The 23,978-nt window shown below is 42.7% G+C and overlaps 1 pseudogene; it reads right to left on the bottom strand.

The window, feature by feature from the left end:
- Nucleotides 1-22,961, bottom strand: part of LOC147659080 (protein unc-13 homolog A-like) — a 111,809-nt pseudogene extending 88,848 nt beyond the window's left edge.
- Between the last annotated feature and the right edge of the window lie 1,017 nt (nucleotides 22,962-23,978).

Raw genomic sequence — 23,978 nt, 5'->3', positions numbered from 1 at the left:
TGGTGGACCTGCATTGTGCAGTACTTTGTGGGCCAGGCACAGGCCCTTGAAAATGACTCTTTCCCTGATCGGTAACCAGTGAAGTTTTTTCAGTGCGGGTTTGGCTGAAGTTCTGGCTGGGGTATTCGTGAGCAGCCGGGCAGCGGCATTCTGGGTTTTCTGTAGTATTTGCAGAGTGGTTCCTGGGGCTCCTAAGTAAATGCGTTGCTGTAGTCCAGCCTGGACACAACTAGACCTTGGATCAATAGTAGTCGGGACTGGAAGGGGAGTAGGGAGAGCACCTTTCTGCATGATCTAAGTAGGCCGTAGCAAGTGCCCGCCGTTTTCCTTGCCTGCGTTCTAAAGGTGAGATCTTTCTCTAACCATACTCCCAAACTCTTAACTTCCATCTTGGGGGTAGGGGGTTCACCCATACAGATAGGCCAGATGTTTGGTGGAAGATTCTGTGTTTTATGCCCTAGGAGAAGAATCTCCGTTTTTGACCCATTTAATTTCAGGTCGGAGTCGCTCATCCATTGATGGATATTGGAGAGGCAGTCATGGAGATTGGAAGGCTCTAGCTTGGGGTGAGATAGAGTTACCACCAGCTGGGTGTCGTCAGCATAACTGACGATGGTGACTCCGAAAGGGGAAACCAACTCCTCCAGTGGGGCCATGTACACGTTAAACAACGTGGGGCTTAATGATGAGCCCTGTGGCACACCACACCGGAGGGGGATGGAGGAGGAGCGGCTTTCACATTCCCAGACTTGGAAAGAGCGTTGGTGAAGAAAGGACGCGAGCCATTTAAGTGCTGTATCTTTCACTCCGATGTTTTCTAGACGTTGGGTTAGGACCTGGTGGCTGACAGTGTCGAAGGCCGCGCTCAGATCCAGGAGGACCACTGCCACTGATCCTCCTGAATCGAGAATTTCTCTGGTCTTCTCCACTGCTGCGAGGAGCGCGGTGTCAGTGCCCTGACCTGGTCGAAAACCCGTCTGAGAGTTCTTGAGGAGGCGGTTGGATTCCAGGAAATGAGACAGCTTTTTATTTACAAGTTTCTCTGCGACCTTGCCTATCCAGGGGAGGAGAGAGATAGGTCTATAATTAGAGAGGTCCTCTGGGTCTAGTGATGGTTTCTTAAGAAGCCCTTTATCGACCGCCACCTTCCAGCTCATAGGGACTTCGCCTTGGGCTAAAGAGATGTTGATTAGGGTGGTCAGCGGGGGCACAATGGTATGGGCGATGTCTTTGACAAATCTTATGGGTACTAGGTCGCTGGGTGCGCCACTCTTGATTGACAAAAAGGATACTGCGACTTCCTCTATGGTAACCGGGCCAAATAGCTCTAGCTGGGGTATGTCGGGTTTCACGGGGGAGTTCCTCTGTGGGGGTTGTAGGTCCTTGGTGTTCCCAGAAGTGTCGGGTTTAGCAGCAGGGAGAGAGACAAGGATTTTTTTTATTTTTTCGTCAAAGAAAGTCGCTAAATTGACTCATTTTTCTTCTGCTGCTTTGGGGTCCATAGGTTTTTGAGGGGGGTCAGGGACATGGAGAAGCTCTTTAAGGATAAGGAAGGTCTCCTTGGCTGAGCAGGAGGAGTTCTTTATTTTATCCTCATAGAAGGCCCTTTTGGCGTTATGAAGTGCTAGTTTGTACGCTTTCAGAGATAGCTGATAAGCGTCTTTCTCCATTGCAGACTTGTCTTTCCTCCAGGTACATTCTGTCCTTTTGCACTCTTTCCTTAGTGCGTTCAGGAGAGGAGTGTACCATGGGGCTGGATTGATCCTTTTGATGTGTTTAAGGGTGCTAGTTAGCGGGACAAGACTGTCTAGGGAGTGGGTGAGCCAGCCGTTAAATTCTCTATCTGCCTTGTTGGGATCCGAGGAGAGAGGTGTGGTGGATTCTCTTAATTTCGCTTCCCACTCCTCTGGTTTCAGCTTATGCCACCGTCTCCCGAGTGTCCTGGTTTTGTGTTTTAGAGCCGGGGTGGTTTGAAGGTCCCAGTGCATGGGCACCAGTAGGTGGTCTGTCCATGGGAGGGGGGTGGGGTCTTGGGTTTTGAAAGTCCTGATATTAGTGAAGATCGGGTCCAAGAGCTAGCCCTTCTCATGGGTGGCTTTTGAGTTCAGGAGATGAAGATTGACTGACGTAAGATCTTCTAGTAAGTTTGCTGCGGTATTATCCGCAGGGTCCAGGAAATGCAGATTAAGATCCCCTAAGAGTAGGAAATTGGATGCAGTGATTGTTTTTAGTATAACGTGATCCATTAAAGTGCCAGCGAATTCCCCTAGCGGGCCTGGCGGTCGGTACACTAGTAGCCCCGACAGCGAGATTGTTGGTGAATTCTGGAAAGTGAAGTTGCAGTTTTCACAGTCTTGGACATTTCCCTTTTCAATTCTGCAAGTAATAAGGTCTTTGTAAAGTATGGCTAGACCGCCACCTCTGCCAAGCGGTCTATTCAGAGAGCAAATTTGGTAACCTGGTGGAACTGCATTGACCATGTCAGAGTCATATTTGCTGTCATCCATGTCTCTGTCAAAAACAGTACGTCCAGCATGGAATTCTGGACGAGGAGATTTATTTCATGGGCATGTTTTACAAGGGACCTGCAGTTCAGAAGGCCGAATCGAAGCGCTTGGCCGCGTTCCGTTTCCTCTGCCGGATTGCAGAGGGTACAACCCGTGAAAGGGGTGTCTTCCTTGAGGATGTACTTACACTGAGGATGATTATTCGTGCACCAGGCTCGAAGCGTATCTTGGGTATAGGTTATGCGCTTATATGAGTCGGGCATAGTGTCTGGGCCTAAGGCCGTTTGGGCCCGGACGGGCCCAGACGGGCTTGCCTTAGGCGCGCCTTAGGCGCGCTGATGGCGCGCCCGCTGCGCCCGTCCGCTGCGCGTACGGTGAGGACACATATTTTTATGGGGCGAAAAAGGGCGGGAGGGGGCGTGGCTTCCAAGGGGGCGTGGCCAATCGTCACGCCGGCTATGGCGCTTCGCTTGGTTTTGGCGTTCGTGGGGCCAGGTGAGTCCAACTTTAAAATCAGAGGGTGCTCAAGTGACACAGTATTACAATTATACACAATTTTAAAATAATGAGAAGCCTATCTCCCGGCTTCCGCCTCAGGAGTTTGCGAGTGTTCTGGCAGGCGGCGCTTGCAGTCAGCGCTTAAATACCTGAAGGGCGGGAGGGGGCGTGGCCTCCAAGGGGGCGTGGCCAATCGTCACGCCGGCTATGGCGCTTCGCTTGGTTTTGGCGTTCGTGGGGCCAGGTGAGTCCAAGGTGAGTTCAGTGTCCAGCACCTACCCCATTTTAATGTATATTTGAGTGGTAACAGTAAATTAATTAGGTTCACTGTCCAGCAAATACCACAATTTAATATAGATTGTAGTGGGAATAGTCAAATATTTTGTGATAGTAAATTATTTAGGTTCAGTTTCCAGCACCTACCCCATTGTAATGTAGATTTGAGTGGTAATATTAAATTAATTAGGTTCAGTGTTCAGCACCTATCTCAATTTAATGTAGATGGGAGTGGAAATAGTCAATTAATTAGGTTCAGTGCTCAGCACCTACCCCATTTTAATGTAGATTGGAGTGGGAATAGTAAATTAATTAAGTTCAGTGTCCAGCACCTACCTCAATTTAATGTAGATTGGAGTGGGAATAGTCAATTAATTAGGATCAGTGTCCAGCACCTACCCCAATTTAATGTAGATTGGAGTGAGAATAGTCAATTAATTAGGTTCAGTGTCCAGCACCTACCCCAATTTAATGCAGATTGGAGTGGGAATAGTAAAATAATTAAGTTCAGTGTCCAGCATCTACCCTATTTTAATATAGATTGGAGTGGGATTAGTACATTCATTAGGATCAGTGTCCAGCACCTACCCCATTTTAATGTAGATTAGAGTGGGAATAGTCAATTATTTAGGTTCAAAGTCCAGCACCTACCCCAATTTATTATAGATTGGAGTGGTAATAGTAAATTAATTAGGTTCCGTGTCCCGCACCTACTCCATTTTATTCTAGGGTAGAGTGGTAATAGTAAATTAATTAGGTTCAGTTTCCAGCACCTACCCCATTGTAATGTAGATTTGAGTGGTAATATTAAATTAATTAGGTTCAGTGTCCAGCACCTACCTCAATTTATTGTAGATGGGAGTGGAAATAGTCAATTAATTAGGTTCAGTGATCAGTACCTACCCCATTTTAATGTAGATTGGAGTGGGAATAGTAAATTAATTAGGTTCAGTGTCCAGCACCTACCTCAATTTAATGTAGATTTGAGTGGAAATAGTCAATTAATTAGGTTCAGTGATCAGCACCTACCCCATTTTAATGTAGATTGGAGTGGGAATAGTAAATTACTTAAGTTCAGTGTCCAGCACCTACCCCAATTTAATGCAGATTGGAGTGGGAAAAGTAAATTAATATGGTTCAGTGTCCAGCACCTACCTCAATTTAATGTAGATTGGAGTGGGAATAGTCAATTAATTAGTTTCAGTGTCCAGCACCTACCCCATTTTAATGTATATTTGAGTGGTAAAAGTAAATTAATTAGGTTCACTGTCCAGCACCTACCACAATTTAATATAGATTGTAGTGGGAATAGTCAAATATTTTGGTTAAGTGTCGAGCAACTACCCCATTTTAATGTAGATTTGAGTGCTAATAGTAAATTTAATAGGTTCAGTGTCATGCACCTACCTCAATTAAATGTAGATTTGAGTGGTCATAGTAAATTAATTATGTTCAGTGTCCAGCACCTACCCCAATTTATTATAGATTGGAGTGGTAATAGTAAATTAATTAGGTTCCGTGTCCCGCACCTACCCCATTTTAATGTAGAGTAGAGTGGTGATAGTAAATTATTTAGGTTCAGTTTCCAGCACCTACCCCATTTTAATGTAGATTTGAGTGGTAATAGTAAATGAATAAGGTTCAGTGTCCAGCACCTACCTCACTTAATGTAGATTGGAGTGGGAATAATCAATTAATTAGGTTCAGTGATCAGCACCTACCCCATTTTAATGTAGATTGGAGTGGGAATAGTAAATTAATTAAGTTCAGTGTTGAGGTTCCGTGAGGTTCCGTAAGGTTCCGTGACGGTTCCGTGACGACTTGAACCCGTGTTTTCAAGTTTGTCGGAAATACATAATATTGGTATCAGTGAACCGCAAATGATCCATTTAGTATATCCTAGTGTTTTCGCTACGCTACGAGCAAGAGCACTCCTTCCACTGACACATTTCTGATATACACACGGCATCCATCTTAGATCATGACCGCCATTTTGTGTTTCCTTGCCCTCACATATGCAATAGCCTCTGATCACTTCATTCACTCCACTTTGATTAAGGACACGTAGCCTTAGCCGGAGATTCACCTCTTACGTGACACGTGCACCTTAAACCAGATCACGCTGTAGCTGCATGACTCGACAAAGGCTGCCTCCTCTGCCCGAGGCCAGTCCTGCCAAACTGGTCTTCGTGTCCATTGTACCTGATCATGATTAGGCGGCCGAAGCCGGTAGCCTTGCCCATTTACAACCCACAAACATCTCTTATCCCGCTTTTCTATCTCCTGCACCTGGCTCTACTCCTTTCCTTCTGGGCCTTTATTAGGGGGAGGTAACGAACTTTACGATGAGGCGGTCCGGCTCTTGAATACAATATTGACAAGGGATTGTGATGGACTGGTGGGAACCCCTCTTCGTGATGTTTGGTATCAGATATTATCGACAGTTCCTGTGTAACGCCAAATATTTATTGTTTAGAGACACAAAAGGTTTGGGAATGTACCGACATGTGAAATATTTGCCTAGAGCACAATTTTTAGTATATAAGGAGCAACCCACTTTGTACAAATCGAACAGTCTCCTGAATTCTGCCCGTGTGTAGATTCTGTGACTTCTGTGTCCCTGCAGTAATAAACCTTTCGTCTTTGACGCCACCATCGAGAAGCCCGTGTTTCTGTTCATTTGTGCACCAAGGCAGGTGGGACTCCGGGGTCTTTGGGTGTTGTACCCTGACACCTCTGGACGGAACCAAAAAGTCCAGAACTCCAATTGGCGCCCAACGTGGGGCGACGTCATTCGGTACCGGTCCAAAAGCCTGAAGAGTTCGAGAAGCTTCGTGTGAAGATTCCTGAGGGAGGCGCCCCACTTCATCGATCCCGGCATATCGCAAAAGTGGCCCTGAAGTTCTCTTCCACGAGGGTTCCCGTTCAGGACGGCTGCAGTGGGCCGTTGCCTTGACCGTCGCCCTGTCTTGGACCCGAAGTGGTGCAGTCCTTAGTACAGCGAAACGTGACGGGTTTCTCCTTGGTGACGTCTTCAGTGACTCAGTTAAGTATTTAGTGATAACTAGTTGGTTATTTTTGTGAGGATTGTTAAAAATCCTTGATCGGTTCTTGGTTTGGTTTGGTTTTTGTAAGATTATCTTTGGTTGTTCTAGTTACGATAATCTATTTGGTTTAGTTTTGGGTATCGATACATCAGTTCGTTTTTGGTAGGCCTAAGTTCTTGGTTCAAGTGCACAAATTTGTTTCGTGTTTGTTTGTTTTGTGTTCCGGACTGAAAATGGTAAGTCGGAAAATGTTGTCTTGTTTTAGTTGCAACAGTGACTCACAATTAGAGGACTCTTGTCTGGTTCCTCCGATTGGGACTCCCCTTTATGACCTATATTGTAAGTATGGTGTGGGTCCTATAACTTATAATGAGATATGGGTCCGCTATTGTAAGAAGGATGGTGTCCTTAGTTGGCCACTGCATGGTAGTTTTGAACAAGAGATTCTCGACAATTTAGAAGCGAAATTGTTTAGGAAGAAAGCCCGGCCGGCAATGTTTGATTCCTTCCGTTATTGGCGGAAAGAATCCAAACAGAGAGAAATGAAAAGGTTGAAAAAAGAGCAAAAAGAACTAGAAGAGTTAACTCTAGAGCAAGCGACTAAGCAGTTGCAGGCTGACGAGTGTGAGAAAGCCATAGATGTAGCCATTAGAGAGCGTAACTTAGCGATTGACAAGTGCTATCCTGCCTTGCCATCGAAAATGGCTAAGATACTGGAGGATTCCGAAAACGATCCTCTGCTATCTTATCTGTTACGGTCGCCTCCACCGTACGCACAAGGTGCTGCGGCTCCACTTATACCGGATGTTCAATTGCCGGTTGCTGGACAACCTGGTGTTCTTGTTCCTCAGAATCAAGTTCCTATACCTCCTGTGGTGAATGTAAATGTTCCTACAGCTCCTCCTCTTCCTGCACTGCCCGCTCCTATACCTACCACTGTACCTACTGCTCCAGAAACTATTTTCCTCGATACTCCTACTGCTTCGTCATCTATTCCTACCTCTACTGCATTCTCTATGTCTGCGAGTGTACTAACTCCACTTTCTGTTCGTCGAAGAATTACTGATTCTGTTACTAATATGCTGTCGCCTATATATAAAACCTTGATTAAGACTCCTACTCCTGACTCTGTTCAGAGACGGAGTCAGCTACCAAGTACTGAGGAACGGGGAGTTTTAGATTCCACGGCTCTCAGATGGATTTCGAAGGGTAGAAGATATAGTACGAAAGATGTGTTAGAGACATTTATGCAATGGGGAGAGCCAACGCAACGATACGTCTTTGACGAGATGTGCTCGTTGTTGCGTGAGGAAATAGAAGAAGACGATGTCGAATCAGATTTGGAAGATTTAATTAAAGTGCAGAAAGAGTTTGCTGCTGGAATGATAGTGGGCGATAATATAAAGGAAGCGATGGAACTCATTTTGAGTTTTAGGAATGATCCATCTCTTCGTTCACCGAGAGATTTAGAGAAAGGTAAAATGAAACTAAGTCGCCAATATCCTATGAGGGAGGTTCCTCCAATTTGGCGCGAAGCTGTGCAAGCTGACGCACCGAATGGTGTTGTAGCTGCTCCAGCACAGTTCCAACGAGTGTGGATACACATTCCATGGAAGCGAGCAGAAGTGTTAGCAGTGAAACAGGCCTTGCCAGATCCGCGTAAGAATCCAGCCGGATATTACAAGGAATTGACACAGACAGTTGAGGCTTGTATAATGAACTTAGCCGACATTGATATGTTGTTTGGTAATGTAGTTCCACAACCAGTGTGGGCTAAAATTCGTAGAGAGGATCATCAGGCTGCTTTAGGTGGTGATTGGGCAGCTATCACTGCAGCAGATAATCAACAAATAGGTGGTGCGAAACCTGAACCTTTGATCGCTAATCTGCCAGGTAGAATAATAGATTTAATGAAGACTCTGATGCCAGCATTGCGTGTTAATTGGGATAAATTATCCGCATGCAAGCAGAAGAAAGACGAAAGTGTCTCGGACTTCTTCACGAGGTTCGAAGAGACTTTTGTGGATCATAGTGGTCAGGACATGAGCACTGAAGGAGGACAGAGATTGTTTGTCGATAAATTTGTGCATAATTTGTTACCTGAATTATGCAATAAATTGAAAGACTCAGAAAGTGCGTGGGCTGTATCTACGACAGCGCAAATACTTGCGACTGCACAGTACTACGAAAATAGGGATAAAGAGGAAAAGGAGAAATCAGAGAAGAAAACGAAAGATTTAAAGACTAAAGTTCTTTTGCAGCAGGCGTATCCGCCTCGCACGAATCAGACTAATATGCAACAGAATTCGTATCAAAAGACAGATTATAATTCGACCAGGCCTCAATACCAATGGAATCAGTGTGCGTACTGTAAGAAAGAGGGTCACTATAAAAATGATTGTCAGATTTTAGCGCAAAATAATGCGGCAGCAGCTCAGAGAGGTCGTGGTGGTTATGCGCAGAATTCTAGAGGTCGGGGACGAGGTGCTATGCCTCCACAAACGAATGATCGTCCTTCCAATCACTTTGATCAGAGAAATGTACAGTCAGCTCAACAGAATAGATCTCAGCAATATCTTGTTGAAGATTATTGTGAAGTAGAAGAGGGATTTCAACAAAATGGGTACTAGGACAGCCATGGGCAGAGAGAGGGAGTAGTATCAGTTCCAGTGGATCAGAGTGGGCCTTATGTCGCAGTAGCAACATCAGGTGTAGTCGAACCGTTTCTGTTGGATACTGGTGCCGCAAAAAGTTCTATCATGCATGCGAAACTCCCTGGCGCACCTTTGTCTGGCTCAACAAATGTTTCCGTAGGTTTTTCAGGCGCCCCTGTGTACAACCCGATATCTGGTCCTTTGTCTATTTCTGTTGGACCGTGCCAATTGAAAGCACCCCTGATTTTGACGACAGGTTGTAATGAAAATCTGCTTGGTTTAGATTTGTTAAAACGACTATATGCGACATTGTACTGTTCTCCGGAAGGAGTACAGCTTACTTTGGGTAAAAGACTCACCTCTCCGATGTACTTGTCAATGGACGCACTCCCGCCGGAGCTACGTTCACTCCCTGATTCTCTTTGGGCGACTGGTCCCAATGATGTAGGTCTCCTAGAGATTCCACCGTATGTAGTAACTTTGAAAGCGAATGTGAAATTTCCAAGAATTCCCCAGTATAAAATATCGAGTGAAGGTGAACGTGCACTCTTATTGATTGTGCAAGATTTGATTAAAAAAGGTGTGGTTGAAGAAACGCGAGGAAATGTCTGTAACAGTCCTGTCTTACCGATTCTGAAACGAACAGATCCTACAAAGCCTCCAGTCTATAGGTTTGTCATAGACCTTAGAGAAGTTAATAAGATTGTAATTCCGCAGTTTCCTGTAGTGCCAGACATTACTGCCTTATTAACATTGATTCCTGCTACAGCTACGTGGTTCTCAGTTATAGATCTCAAGAATGCATTTTTCAGCATTCCGATAGCTGAAGAAAGTAGGGATATTTTCGGCTTCTGTTTAGGAGGTCGCAGTTTCAGATTTAAACGCGCTCCACAAGGCTACTGTGAAAGTCCATCCATTTACAGTCAAGCTTTAAAAAGTCAGCTAGATTCTTTTGTCCTTCCTCCAGGCTCTGCCCTAGTACAGTACGTAGACGATCTTTTAGTGGCTGCCGATGACAAGGAAACTTGCAAAGCAGCTACAATTTCACTATTGCATCATTTGTCTAATTTGAATCATAAGGTGTCACCTTCCAAAATGCAATATTGCTGCCAAGAAGTAACCTACTTAGGTCACCTCTTATCAAAGGAGGGAAGGAAGTTGACCCCAGAAAGAATAAAAGCAATTACGCAGATGAGTGTTCCACGCACACAGAGGGAAGTACGTGCCTTTCTAGGTATTACCTCTTACTGTAGGCAATGGATCCCAAATTTTTCACTTTTAGCAAAGCCATTGGTAGCTTTGACTGGGAAAAATGTTCCGAGTCCGGTGCCATGGTCTGATGAATGTCAAAAGAGTTTTGCTGAATTACGAAAAGCTTTGTGTTCAGCTCCTGTATTGGGCACACCTGATTACAGTAAGCCATTCACGCTCTACGTTCACGAAAGAGAAGGTTGCGCGTTGAGTGTCTTGACACAGAAGTTTGGTGATAAACAACGCCCTTGTGCGTATTTCTCATCAACATTAGATCCGGTAGCTAGAGCGTTACCTAGTTGTTTGAGGGCTACAGCGGCAGCTGCAGCTTCCATTCGACAATCTGCTGGTTTGGTGATGAACAATATGCTAGTGGTCATGGTTCCTCATGCAGTGGACACACTCATGAACCGAACGAAGACACAACACCTTACTAGTGCGAGATTATCTGGTTACGAGCTGACGTTATTAGCGAGTCATATTCAGATCAAAAGATGCAATGTATTGAATCCAGCAACATTGTTGCCGACTGATCAAGAGTCGAGTGATTCTGAGCCACATGACTGTTATTTCAAAACGGAGGAAGAGACAAAAGGTCGCATCGACTTGAGGGATACTCCCCTATCCGACCCGGATGGTACGCTGTATGTGGACGGGTCATGTTTTAAATTGGAGAATGGTGATGTGACTGCTGCCTACGCAGTAACGACTTTGAAGACGATTGTGGAGACTGCAAGAGTGAGTCAGAATTCTGCCCAAGCTGCAGAGTTAATAGCTCTTACGAGAGCGTGTGTTTTAGCTGAGGGAAAGAGAGTGAATGTGTTTACAGATAGTCAGTACGCATTTGGCGTGGCCCATAGTTTTGGCCGGTTGTGGAGAGAAAGGGGTTTCATTACGTCCCATGGGACTAAGATTCAACATGGTCAGCTAGTTAACGACTTGTTGGAATCTCTAACCTTACCGACTGAAGTTGCGATTGTGAAGTGCAGTGCTCATAAAGCAATCACGGATGATGTTGGTCGGGGAAATGCCTTTGCTGATGAAACCGCTAAACAGACAGCTAGAGACACGATGAGTAGAATGTACGTTGCTACGTCTGCAAGATGGATTGCTGAGTCTGGGATGTGTGAGGACACAATGGAAAGTGTGAAAGAGATTCAGAAAGAAGCGACTGAGGAAGAGAAACGCGTATGGAGAGAAAGTACGGGCAAATTGGACTCGAATGGATGTTGGATCGATTTGACAGAACAGCAGCGTTGGATGTTGCCTGATGCATATGTGCTTGCAGTAGTGACGATGGCGCATGGAGTAGCGCATATAAGTTCTAAAGGGATATGTAAGATGTTAGCTCCGGTCTGGAAGAATGAGGGAATCAGTAAGTGTGCAGAGAGAGTGGTGAAAAATTGTATGGTGTGCTTGATGCATAATCCTGGCAAGGGAACTCCAACTCCAGCTGGTCATTTTGCTCCTCCTTCCTGTCCCTTTGAAGTAATACAGTTAGACTTCATTCACATGGAACGCTGCAACAATTTAAAATACGTCCTGGTGGTAGTTTGTGCTTTTTCCAGGTGGATAGAAGCATACCCACTAAAGGACAACACTGCTTTATCAACTGCCAAAATTCTTCTCAAAGAATTTTTCCCTAGGTACGGAATGCCACGGATTGTATGGTCAGATAACGGAAGTGAGTTTATAGGGAAAGTTATGCAGAGTGTGTGTGCTGGTCTAGGATTGAAACAAAAATTTCATAGTGCGAACCATCCCCAGTCAGCTGGTTTAGTCGAGGGTTACAATGGCACCCTCAAGCTTAAAATAGCCAAAATACAAGCATCCACAGGTTTGGCTTGGCCAGACGCACTTCCTTTGGCCTTGTTATCAACGAGAGCAACAGTGCATTCTAGAATAGGGCTTTCTCCATATGAGATTGTATTTGGCCGCCCGGCAAATGTCTGGGGTGTGCCAAGGCCTAAACAATTCTGCTCCATTGAATATCCTATGTTGATAGACTATCTTTATGACTTGACTGCTAAATTAAGTCTTATTTATCAACAGGTTTTTGATGCACTACCAAAGCCTCCGGAGAGTCCAGGGCATCAACTGAAACCGGGTGACTTCATTGTGGTCCGGAACTTCGCGAGGACAAAGAATCTTCAGCCTCGCTACATCGGCCCTTTCCAAATCCTACTGGCAACGAGGACAGCTGTACGTGTTGCTGGCCGCAAGCACTGGATCCACGCTTCTCACGTAAAGCGTGTTCCACTGCCGCTGCCCTACGACGACTGGGTGAAGAAGGGAATTGGTGCCTCCGAATCTGAAATAACTCCAAAATTTGTCCCTTTCAGCGATGCCGATTTGATTTCTGACACTTTGAAACGTGACTCTCCTCTTGAAAAGACTACTTTGAACATTGAACATTTGTCTCCAGCATCAAAAGAAACTTTGCTATCTGCGAACTTAAACTCTGCAACAGCTGCTAGTGATACACTATTTTCCGATCAGACAGTACCAGCAAAGAAGAGATACAACCTTAGGAGCCACAAAACGAACTAATAAAGCAGGCAACTGCATATTGTGATTTTGACATATATATATATATATATATTGAACTTTTGCTTTTCAGCCAGGAAGTTTGCTATTGTATATTGTTTTTTTAAAATTGCCTTGCCGTCTGGGTAGCCGTAGGGTCGTGGCTGTGTGCCTAGTTTGAATTTGCAGGGGTCTGACACAAGGTCGATCTTTCTGTTAGTACTGGGAACTCCCAGGGCTGACAGAGGCATTTTCATCTACGTACACATCATCAGTGGTCGCGAGCGGATTGTAGAAGATGGAGCTTCCTGCGCTGCAACGAAAGAATGTGATTTACGTTCGCAGAAACAGACTAAATAGAATTCTTCATAGCAAATGTTTCTTGATGCAATGTGCCATTACATTTTTGATTGTTTTAGCAACATTGGTGGGTGGAATCGTCCTTAGCATAAGTTTGATTTTTGTGCCAGTTTCTACAGTGCCTCCCCTTGATCCAGCTATTTCTACTGTTTCTTCTATACACTCTTTTCACTCGTTTCCGGAACATGAGCAAGCTCGACGCTCAGAATTCATTAATAATACTTTTGTACAGCTCTTGCACCAACACCAACTGGTAGTTAACACGACAGACTGTTGGGTGTGTGGCTTGATACCCCACACTATGGATAAAGGTATTCCCTATCTGGTTTTGCCTTTCAGCTACAATGGATCATTTCAGGCCCTTCAAACCATCTTTGCTTATGCTCTTGAGACCTATCCTCCACGCCCACCACGCTCCACTAAATATAACTCTGCCAACAAAGCTTTAGTCCAGGGAATTATTGACATGATCAAAGACGTCAATAATACTCCATCTTACCCTAGAGACGAATTGCGAGTATATTTAAGTTGGAATACTTCAGAGTATCGCCTTAGTTTAGGAGAAAGCAAGCGTAAAAGCTCAACTCCAATCTGGGTCGTACCTCACCGAGGTCAGGTCTGTTTGCAAGGTAATGGGAGAAATCCGAGAGCTCAGCTAGGGAGGAGTGAGTGCGTAGAGACTTATGTGTTTCCGGCTAACTCTTCCCCTGCCTTCCTTACTGCCAGGGGTACCTACTTCATCTGTCGAGACAGAGCTTATACATGGTTGCCTGCTGACTTTTCAGGTTCATGTTATATTGCTCGATTATTGCCTCCGACATATACTGCTTCACCGGATTACCACAGAATAAGAGTAGCTAGAGGTGTTTTCAGTAAGGAAGATACCGCTGGTCAGGAAGCCGGAGACTTCTTCAAAGGCTTCCTTCCGTTCTGGGGGCCTATGGCCAATAGTAGAAACATACGTCAGCTAACACGGGTAGTTGAATCTACTATTACCGAAACTGCTGGTGCCCTTAGCAATCTGACAGCTGAGCTTCAGGCGGATAGGCTCATGACATTGCAGAACCGTATGGTTCTAGATGTTATACTTGCAGATCGAGGTGGGGTATGCAGAATGATCCAATCGAGCTGCTGTGTCTTTATTCCTAATAATGCTCCAACAGTTTACGAGGCGATCTCTAAGTTGCACAAGATTTCGGACTCCATACATGTAGATGAGGGAAACTGGTCCTTTATGGAGTGGGTTTGGACTCTGATCTCAGCGTGGGGATGGAAGGTTCTAATGGTCATTGGTGTCATCTTAATATTACTATTCTCATGTTGTCTGATTATCCAGTGTGGTCCTGCTCTGTGTAGTCTTTGTGCTACAACCTGTTTTAGAAAACCACCTGCGTTTGGAGAAAAGACACGAGAAAGGATGATGATACAACAGCATGTCACTGACCTGATGAGCATAGAACTAGACTCTGACATAGACTGAGTAATTGCCTATGTAAGGGCAAAAGGAGGGTCTGAGGTTCCGTGAGGTTCCGTAAGGTTCCGTGACGGTTCCGTGACGACTTGAACCCGTGTTTTCAAGTTTGTCGGAAATACATAATATTGGTATCAGTGAACCGCAAATGATCCATTTAGTATATCCTAGTGTTTTCGCTACGCTACGAGCAAGAGCACTCCTTCCACTGACACATTTCTGATATACACACGGCATCCATCTTAGATCATGACCGCCATTTTGTGTTTCCTTGCCCTCACATATGCAATAGCCTCTGATCACTTCATTCACTCCACTTTGATTAAGGACACGTAGCCTTAGCCGGAGATTCACCTCTTACGTGACACGTGCACCTTAAACCAGATCACGCTGTAGCTGCATGACTCGACAAAGGCTGCCTCCTCTGCCCGAGGCCAGTCCTGCCAAACTGGTCTTCGTGTCCATTGTACCTGATCATGATTAGGCGGCCGAAGCCGGTAGCCTTGCCCATTTACAACCCACAAACATCTCTTATCCCGCTTTTCTATCTCCTGCACCTGGCTCTACTCCTTTCCTTCTGGGCCTTTATTAGGGGGAGGTAACGAACTTTACGATGAGGCGGTCCGGCTCTTGAATACAATATTGACAAGGGATTGTGATGGACTGGTGGGAACCCCTCTTCGTGATGTTTGGTATCAGATATTATCGACAGTTCCTGTGTAACGCCAAATATTTATTGTTTAGAGACACAAAAGGTTTGGGAATGTACCGACATGTGAAATATTTGCCTAGAGCACAATTTTTAGTATATAAGGAGCAACCCACTTTGTACAAATCGAACAGTCTCCTGAATTCTGCCCGTGTGTAGATTCTGTGACTTCTGTGTCCCTGCAGTAATAAACCTTTCGTCTTTGACGCCACCATCGAGAAGCCCGTGTTTCTGTTCATTTGTGCACCAAGGCAGGTGGGACTCCGGGGTCTTTGGGTGTTGTACCCTGACACCTCTGGACGGAACCAAAAAGTCCAGAACTCCAATGTCCAGCACCTACCCTATGTTAATATAGATTGGAGTGGGAATAGTAAATTAATTAGGATCAGTGTCCAGCACCTACCCCAATTTAATGTAGATTGGAGTGGGAATAGTCAATTAATTAGGTTCAGTGCCCAGCATCTACCCTAATTTAATGCAGATTGGAGAAGGAATAGTCAATTAAGTATGTTCAGTGTCCAGCACCTACCTCAATTTAATGTAGATTTGAGTGATAATAGTAAATTAATTAGGTTCAGTGTCCAGCACCTACCCCAATTTATTATAGATTGGAGTGGTAATAGTAAATTAATTAGGTTCCGTGTCCCGCACCTATCCCATTTTAATGTAGAGTAGAGTGGTAATAGTACATTAATTAGGTTCAGTTTCCAGCACCTACCCCATTTTAATGTAGATTTAAGTGGTAATAGTAAATTAATTTAGTTCAGTTTCCAGCACCTACCTCAATTTAATGTAGATTGGAGTGGGAATAGTCAATTAGTAGGTTCAGTGATAAGCACCTACCCCATTTTAATGTATATTGGAATGGGATTAGTAAATTAATTAAGTTCAGTTTCCAGCACCTACCCTATTTTATTATAGATTGGAGTGGGAATAGTAAATTAATTAAGTTCAGTGTCCACCACCTACCCTATTTTAATATAGATTGGAGTGGGAATAGTAAATTAATTAGGATCATTGCCCAGCACCTACCCCAATTTAATGTAGATTGGAGTGAGAATAGTCAATTAATTAGGTTCAGTGTCCAGCACCTACCCCAATTTAATGCAGATTGGAGTGGGAATAGTAAAATAATTAAGTTCAGTGTCCAGCACCTACCCTATTTTAATATAGATTGGAGTGGGAATAGTAAATTAATTAGGATCAGTGTCCAGCACCTACCCCATTTTAATGTAGATTAGAGTGGGAATAGTCAATTAATTAGGTTCAAAGTCCAGCACCTACCCCGATTTAATGTTGATTGGAGTGGGAATAGTCAATTAATTAGGTTCAGTGTCCAGCACCTACCCCAATTTGTTGTTGATTGGAGTGGTGATAGTAAATTATTACGTTCAGTGTCCAGCACCTACCCCAATTTAATGTAGATTGGAGAGGAAATAGTCAATTAATTAGGTTCAGTGTGCAGCACCCACCCAATTTTAATGTAGATTTGAGTGGGAATAGTAAATTAATTAGGTTCAGTGACCAGCACCTACATCATTTTAATGTAGATTTGAGTGGTCATAGTAAAATAATTAGGTTCAGTGTCCAGCACCTACCCCAATTTATTATATATTGGAGTGGTAATAGTAAATTAATTAGGTTCCGTGTCCCGCACCTACTCAATTTTATTCTAGAGTAGAGTGGTAATAGTAAATTAATTAGGTTCAGTGTCCAGCACCTACCCCATTGTAATGTAGATTTGAGTGGTAATAATAAATAATTAGGTTCAGTGTCCAGCACCTACCTCAATTTAATGTAGATTGGAGTGGGAATAGTCAATTAATTATGTTCAGTGATCAGCACCTACCCCATTTTAATGTAGATTGGAGTGGGAATAGTAAATTAATTAGGTTCAGTGTCCAGCACCTACCTCAATTTAATGTAGATTGGAGTGAGAATAGTCAATTAATTAGGTTCAGTGATCAGCACCTACCCCATTTTAATGTAGATTGGAGTGGGAATAGTAAATTACTTAAGTTCAGTGTCCAGCACCTACCCCAATTTAATGCAGATTGGAGTTGGAACAGTAAATTAATAAGGTTCAGTGTCCAGCACCTACTTCAATTTAATGTAGATTGGAATGGGAATGGTCAATTAATTATTTATTTATTTTTTATTTTAGGTTTTTATAGAGCGCGTAGTCACCCAGCGGGTATCCCAGCGCTGAACCTCGTGGTCCTGAAGAAAGGAAGTAGTAAATTAATTAAGTTCAGTGTCCACCACCTACCCTATTTTAATATAGATTGGAGTGGGAATAGTAAATTAATTAGGATCAGTGTCCAGAACCTACCCCATTTTAATGTAGATTAGAGTGGGAATAGTCAAATAATTAGGATCAGTGTCCAGCACCTACCCCAATTTAATGTAGATTGGAGTGAGAATAGTCAATTAATTAGGTTCAGTGTCCAGCACCTACCCCAATTTAATGCAGATTGGAGTGGGAATAGTAAAATAATTAAGTTCAGTGTCCAGGACCTACCCTATTTTAATATAGATTGGAGTGGGAATAGTAAATAATTAGGATCTGTGTCCCGCACCTACTCCATTTTATTCTAGAGTAGAGTGGTAATAGTAAATTAATTAGGTTCAGTGTCCAGCACCTACCCCATTGTAATGTAGATTTGAGTGGTAATAATAAATTAATTAGGTTCAGTGTCCAGCACCTACCTCAATTTAATGTGGATTGGAGTGGGAATAGTCAATTAATTAGGTTCAGTGATCAGCACCTACCCCATTTTAATGTAGATTGGAGTGGGAATAGTAAATTAATTAGGTTCAGTGTCCAGCACCTACCTCAATTCAATGTAGATTGGAGTGGGAATAGTCAATTAATTAGGATCAGTGTCCAGCACCTACCCCAATTTAATGTAGATTGGAGTGAGACTAGTCAATTATTTAGGTTCAGTGTCCAGCACCTACCCCAATTTAATGCAGATTGGAGTGGGAATAGTAAAATAATTAAGTTCAGTGTCCAGCACCTACCCTATTTTAATATAGATTGGAGTGGGAATAGTAAATTAATTAGGATCAGTGTCCAGCACCTACCCCATTTTAATGTAGATTAGAGTGGGAATAGTCAATTAATTAGGTTCAATGTCCAGCACCTACCACAATTTATTATAGATTGGAGTGCTAATAGTAAATTAATTAGGTTCCGTGTCCCGCACCTACTCCATTTTATTCTAGAGTAGAGTGGTAATAGTAAATTAATTAGGTTCAGTGTCCAGCACCTACCCCATTGTAATGTAGATTTGAGTGGTAATATTAAATTAATTAGGTTCAGTGTCCAGCACCTACCTCAATTTAATGTAGATGGGAGTGGGAATAGTTAATTAATTAGGTTCAGTGATCAGCACCTACCCCATTTTAATGTAGATTGGAGTGGGAATAGTAAATTAATTAGGTTCAGTGTCCAGCACCTACCTCAATTTAATGTAGATTTGAGTGGAAATAGTCAATTAATTAGGTTCAGTGATCAGCACCTACCCCATTTTAATGTAGATTGGAGTGGGAATAGAAAATTACTTAAGTTCAGTGTCCAGCACCTACCCCAATTTAATGCAGATTGGAGTGGGAACAGTAAATAATAAGGTTCAGTGTCCAGCACCTACCTAAATTTAATGTAGATTGGAGTGGTAATAGTCAAATAATTAGGTTCAGTGTCCAGCACCTACCCCATTTTAATGTATATTTGAGTGGTAAAAGTAAATTAATTAGGTTCACTGTCCAGCACCTAGCACAATTTAACATAGATCTTAGTGGGAATAGTCAAATATTTTGGTTAAGTGTCCAGCACCTACCCCATTTTAATGTAGATGTGAGTGCTAATAGTAAATTATTAGGTTCAGTGTCATGCACCTACCTCAATTAAATGTAGATTTGAGTGGTCATAGTAAATTAATTATGTTCAGTGTTCAGCACCTACCCCAATTTATTATAAATTGGAGTGGTAATAGTAAATAATTAGGTTCCGTGTCCCGCACCTACCCCATTTTAATGTAGAGTAGAGTGGTGATAGTAAATTATTTAGGTTCAGTTTCCTGCACCTACCCCATTTTAATGTAGATTTCAGTGGTAATAGTAAATTAATAAGGTTCAGTGTCCAGCACCTACCTCACCTAATGTAGATTGGAGTGGGAATAATCAATTAATTAGGTTCGGTGATCAGCACCTACCCCATTTTATTCTAGAGTAGAGTAGTAATAGTCAATTAATTAGGTTCAGTGTGCAGCACCCACCCAATTTATAATGTAGATTTGAGTGGTCATAGTAAAATAATTAGGTTCAGTGTCCAGCACCTACCCCAATTTATTATAGATTGGAGTGGTAATAGTAAATTCATTAGGTTCCGTGTCCCGCACCTACTCAATTTTATTCTAGAGTAGAGTGGTAATAGTAAATTAATTAGGCTCAGTGTCCAGCACCTACCCCATTGTAATGTAGATTTGAGTGGTAATAATAAATATTTAGGTTCAGTGTCCAGCACCTACCTCAATTTAATGTAGATTGGAGTGGGAATAGTCAATTAATTAGGTTCAGTGATCAGCACCTACCCCATTTTAATGTAGATTGGAGTGGGAATAGTAAATTAATTAGGTTCAGTGTCCAGCACCTACCTCAATTTAATTTAGATTGGAGTGGGAATAGTCAATTAATTAGGTTCAGTGATCAGCACCTACCCCATTTTAATGTAGATTGGAGTGGGAATAGTAAATTACTTAAGTTCAGTGTCCAGCACCTACCCTATTTTAATATAGATTGGAGTGGGAATAGTAAATTAATTAGGATCAGTGTCCAGCACCTACCCCAATTTAATGTAGATTGGAGTGGGAATAGTCAATTAATTAGGTTCAGTGCCCAGCACCTACCCCAATTTAATGCAGATTGGAGAAGGAATAGTCAATTAAGTATGTTTAGTGTCCAGCACCCACCTCAATTTAATGTAGATTGGAGTGGCAATAGTCAAATAATTAGACTCAGTGTCCATCACCTACCCCATTTTATTGTAGATTTGAGTGATAATAGTAAATTAATTAGGTTCAGTGTCCAGCACCTACCCCAATTTATTATAGATTGGAGTGGTAATAGTAAATTAATTAGGTTCCGTGTCCCGCTGTCAGGACTCACAGGAGGTTTCCTCCTTTTAACGCAGTTCTGGCTGCCATCTCCCCTCACCACTTGGCCGAAACACTCGGAACACTCGGACGGCGGAACCCCTGCTACATCGAGACAGCCTTTCTGAACCAAGATTAGCCAGCCCCCCATGGGTCATCTACCGCCGAGGGAGGACGGCACTTAGACTTGGACTCCACGGAGAAAAATCCCTTCTTATGTTTAAAGACCTGTACAACAGAACCCCAATCTAGGAACAGCCCTTGCCTATACAGAAGGCAACTAAATCCACACAAGGCTTGGAACAACAGGACATTTACAGAAAGACAATGCAGTCCATATGATCCAGCGCTGATTGTGTTCACCTCCCTGTGCCCCCCCCAGTATACTGCCCCTTGCCCTGACGAAGGTGTGGCCCCATTGGCCGTCCACCGAAACGCGCGTCGGCTTATGTCCCCAGGAAAATGACTATTGTCCTCTTTACATCAGGACTTGTAGTCAAAACCATCCCCCTGGACTGAAACACTCCGACCCATACAACACGTGAAACCATCTTTATGTTGTATTCGCCAGGATTAGATAAATAGATGAATGGATGAAGTTTGAATGATAAATAAAATTAAATAGGAATGAGTGGGTAAAGATTGAAGTGAATGAGGTAGAATGTGTGTAGTGTGGCTGATACTGGGCAAGGTAGAATCCTCTTAATTATAGTGCTTGCTTATTTATGTCTATTTTATTGGTGATGTATTTTGTACATGTGACAAAAGAAACTTTATATTTATATTGTTGATATCCTCAAAAAAATAATAAAAAAAGATATATATTTTCAAATATGAATTGTTCTGTTTATCCTTGATTTGTCCATGTGATTGTGTAGTGTTGTGTCAACCCCTAGGCTAATCACCCCTCCACTTACATTTGTTGGACCCTTTTGTGAGGGCCTTTGTATCCCAAGGCAGGGTTCTCGTCTTTTCTTTTTGCATTGCCATCTCCCCTCAACAAGATTACCTAAAGTCAGTTAATCCTTTAAGCTGGGGTGCATGTTGGCACCGCTGGAATTCCAAGATGGCCACCAACATGCACATACTGCGACAGGACTCTGCTGTCAGCAGTCTAGTCTTTTAGGCCTCAGGACATTGGGTGAAGTATGCTCCAACATTCTACTGCGCACTTCACTGAAGAGACTAGGAGAAGAGCATCTTGAATCCCTGCGTCGAGTTAGCCAGATAGGGTAGTTTGCGAAATTTGCGGGGTTAGCTTCGCCGGTAACCACATATTCCCTTCTGGTTCAGGTTAGTGTATTTTAGGATAAATATCGAATAATTCTCTGAGGGCTTAAAAATAGATTGTCACAGTTTTAAGTACCCAAGTCTTTCCATGTAATTTTGAAGCAGCAAGAAATTACCGCATTTAAAATAAACTCTGAGGAATACTGTGAACTGAAGTGAGGAGATGATTTCTTCAGCTTCCCAGTAATCATTAATAGTTAGTCAGACGCGGGCGCATTCACTCAAGCGTCGCGTCTGTCAGGAAACCATTAAATAATTTATGGAGGCAAAGCTCAGTAAAGACACGGAGAATAATGCAGGCATTATTCTTTCCCTATTGCACCTTTTATAAACGAGCATTTAATCTTTTGAAAAGCTCTGAATCTAACTAGACACGGACGTGACCTTTTCACACCTCGTGTCTATTAAATCATTCCGGTTGTCAGTTAAGAAGGAGTTTAGACGCAAGAGAGGTTTCTAAAAAGCTTCGTGTCTAAACAACGTATTTCACCAGTAATATTAGAGCAAATTAGGCAGAACGAAAGCATTCACAGAAGAACAAATAGGCATCCAAGGTTTCATTAGTCATTGACCCCCAAATATAAAGTGGAGAAATACATTACTTGATTATAGAACGCTTTAAGGTCTTTAGCTGCAGAAACCTTTTAATGGGCATAAATAAAACTCCTATTTCTAAAAACACGATAAAGGAGGCAACTGAATACTAAGACAGATCCAGAACCCCAATATAAATCCGCACTCATCTCTCTAAAAAGTAAGTCACTAGGAATAAGGAGAGGTAGACGAGTCATATTTGAATAATAAAGCACACACAACACTTACCTGTTTTCTCTCTTGCATAAAGGGTAGAAGGAATCCAGTGTTGAACGAACCTAGAAATAAAGAACAGAGTAGAATGAAGACTTCTCATTCTTACTTGCTGGTAAAAGTATGAGAAGTAAGAAGAGGAGCGAGTCTCCAAAGATATTCTGGTAAGATACGAATTATAGTTAAAGTAAAAGAAAGAACAGTAAGTTAAAGGCTACAGTGAATTTATATGTAATGTAACTTGTCTGCAGACCTGTCAGAAGAAGAAGTCAACAACACAGAACAGGCAGATTTTTGGAGCAGTCTCTTCTCTGTCCATTCCCCTTCCCCCACCTTAGAACTTACCTGTGACAGAACATAGAGACCTAACAGGAAGAGTTCTGGGAGGGGCATTGGGATCTAGCGCCATACTGCTCCTGTGTAGTTTTAAAAGTTACAAGTACTTGTCCTGACACCCGCACCTACTCCATTTTATTCTAGAGTAGAGTAGTAATAGTAAATTAATTAGGTTCAGTGTCCAGCACCTACCCCATTGTAATGTAGATTTGAGTGGTAATATTAAATTAATTAGGTTCAGTGTCCAGCACCTACCTCAATTTAATGTAGATTGGAGTGGAAATAGTCAATTAATTAGGTTCAGTGATCAGCACCTACCCCATTTTAATGTAGATTGGAGTGGGAATAGTAAATTAATTAGGTTCAGTGTCCAGCACCTACCTCAATTTAATGTAGATTTGAGTGGAAATAGTCAATTAATTAGGTTCAGTGATCAGCACCTACCCCAATTTAATGCAGATTGGAGTGGGAACAGTAAATTAATAAGGTTCAGTGTCCAGCACCTACCTCAATTTAATGTAGATTGGATTGGGAATAGTCAATTAATTAGGTTCAGTGTCCAGCACCTACCCCATTTTAATGTATATTTGAGTGGTAAAAATAAATTAATTAGGTTCACTGTCCAGCACCTACCACAATTTAATATAGATTGTAGTGGGAATAGTCAAATATTTTGGTTAAGTGTCCAGCACCTACCCCATTTTAATGTAGATTTGAGTGCTAATAGTAAATTAATTAGGTTCAGTATCATGCACCTACCTCAATTAAATGTAGATTTGAGGGGTCATAGTAAATTAATTATGTTCAGTGTCCAGCACCTACCCCAATTTATTATAGATTGGAGTGGTAATAGTAAATTAATTAGGTTCCGTGTCCCGCACCTACCCCATTTTAATGTAGAGTAGAGTAGTGATAGTAAATTATTTAGGTTCAGTTTCCAGCACCTACCCCATTTTAATGTAGATTTGAGTGGTAATAGTAAATTAATAAGGTTCAGTGTCCAGCACCTACCTCACCTAATGTAGATTGGAGTGGGAATAGTAAATTAATTAGGATCAGTGTCCAGCACCTACCCCAATTTAATGTAGAT

Source organism: Lissotriton vulgaris, unplaced genomic scaffold (assembly GCF_964263255.1).
Source record: "Lissotriton vulgaris unplaced genomic scaffold, aLisVul1.2 SCAFFOLD_413, whole genome shotgun sequence".
NCBI classification, from domain to species: Eukaryota; Metazoa; Chordata; class Amphibia; order Caudata; family Salamandridae; genus Lissotriton; species Lissotriton vulgaris.
This window is presented reverse-complemented; position numbering and strand designations above follow the sequence as displayed.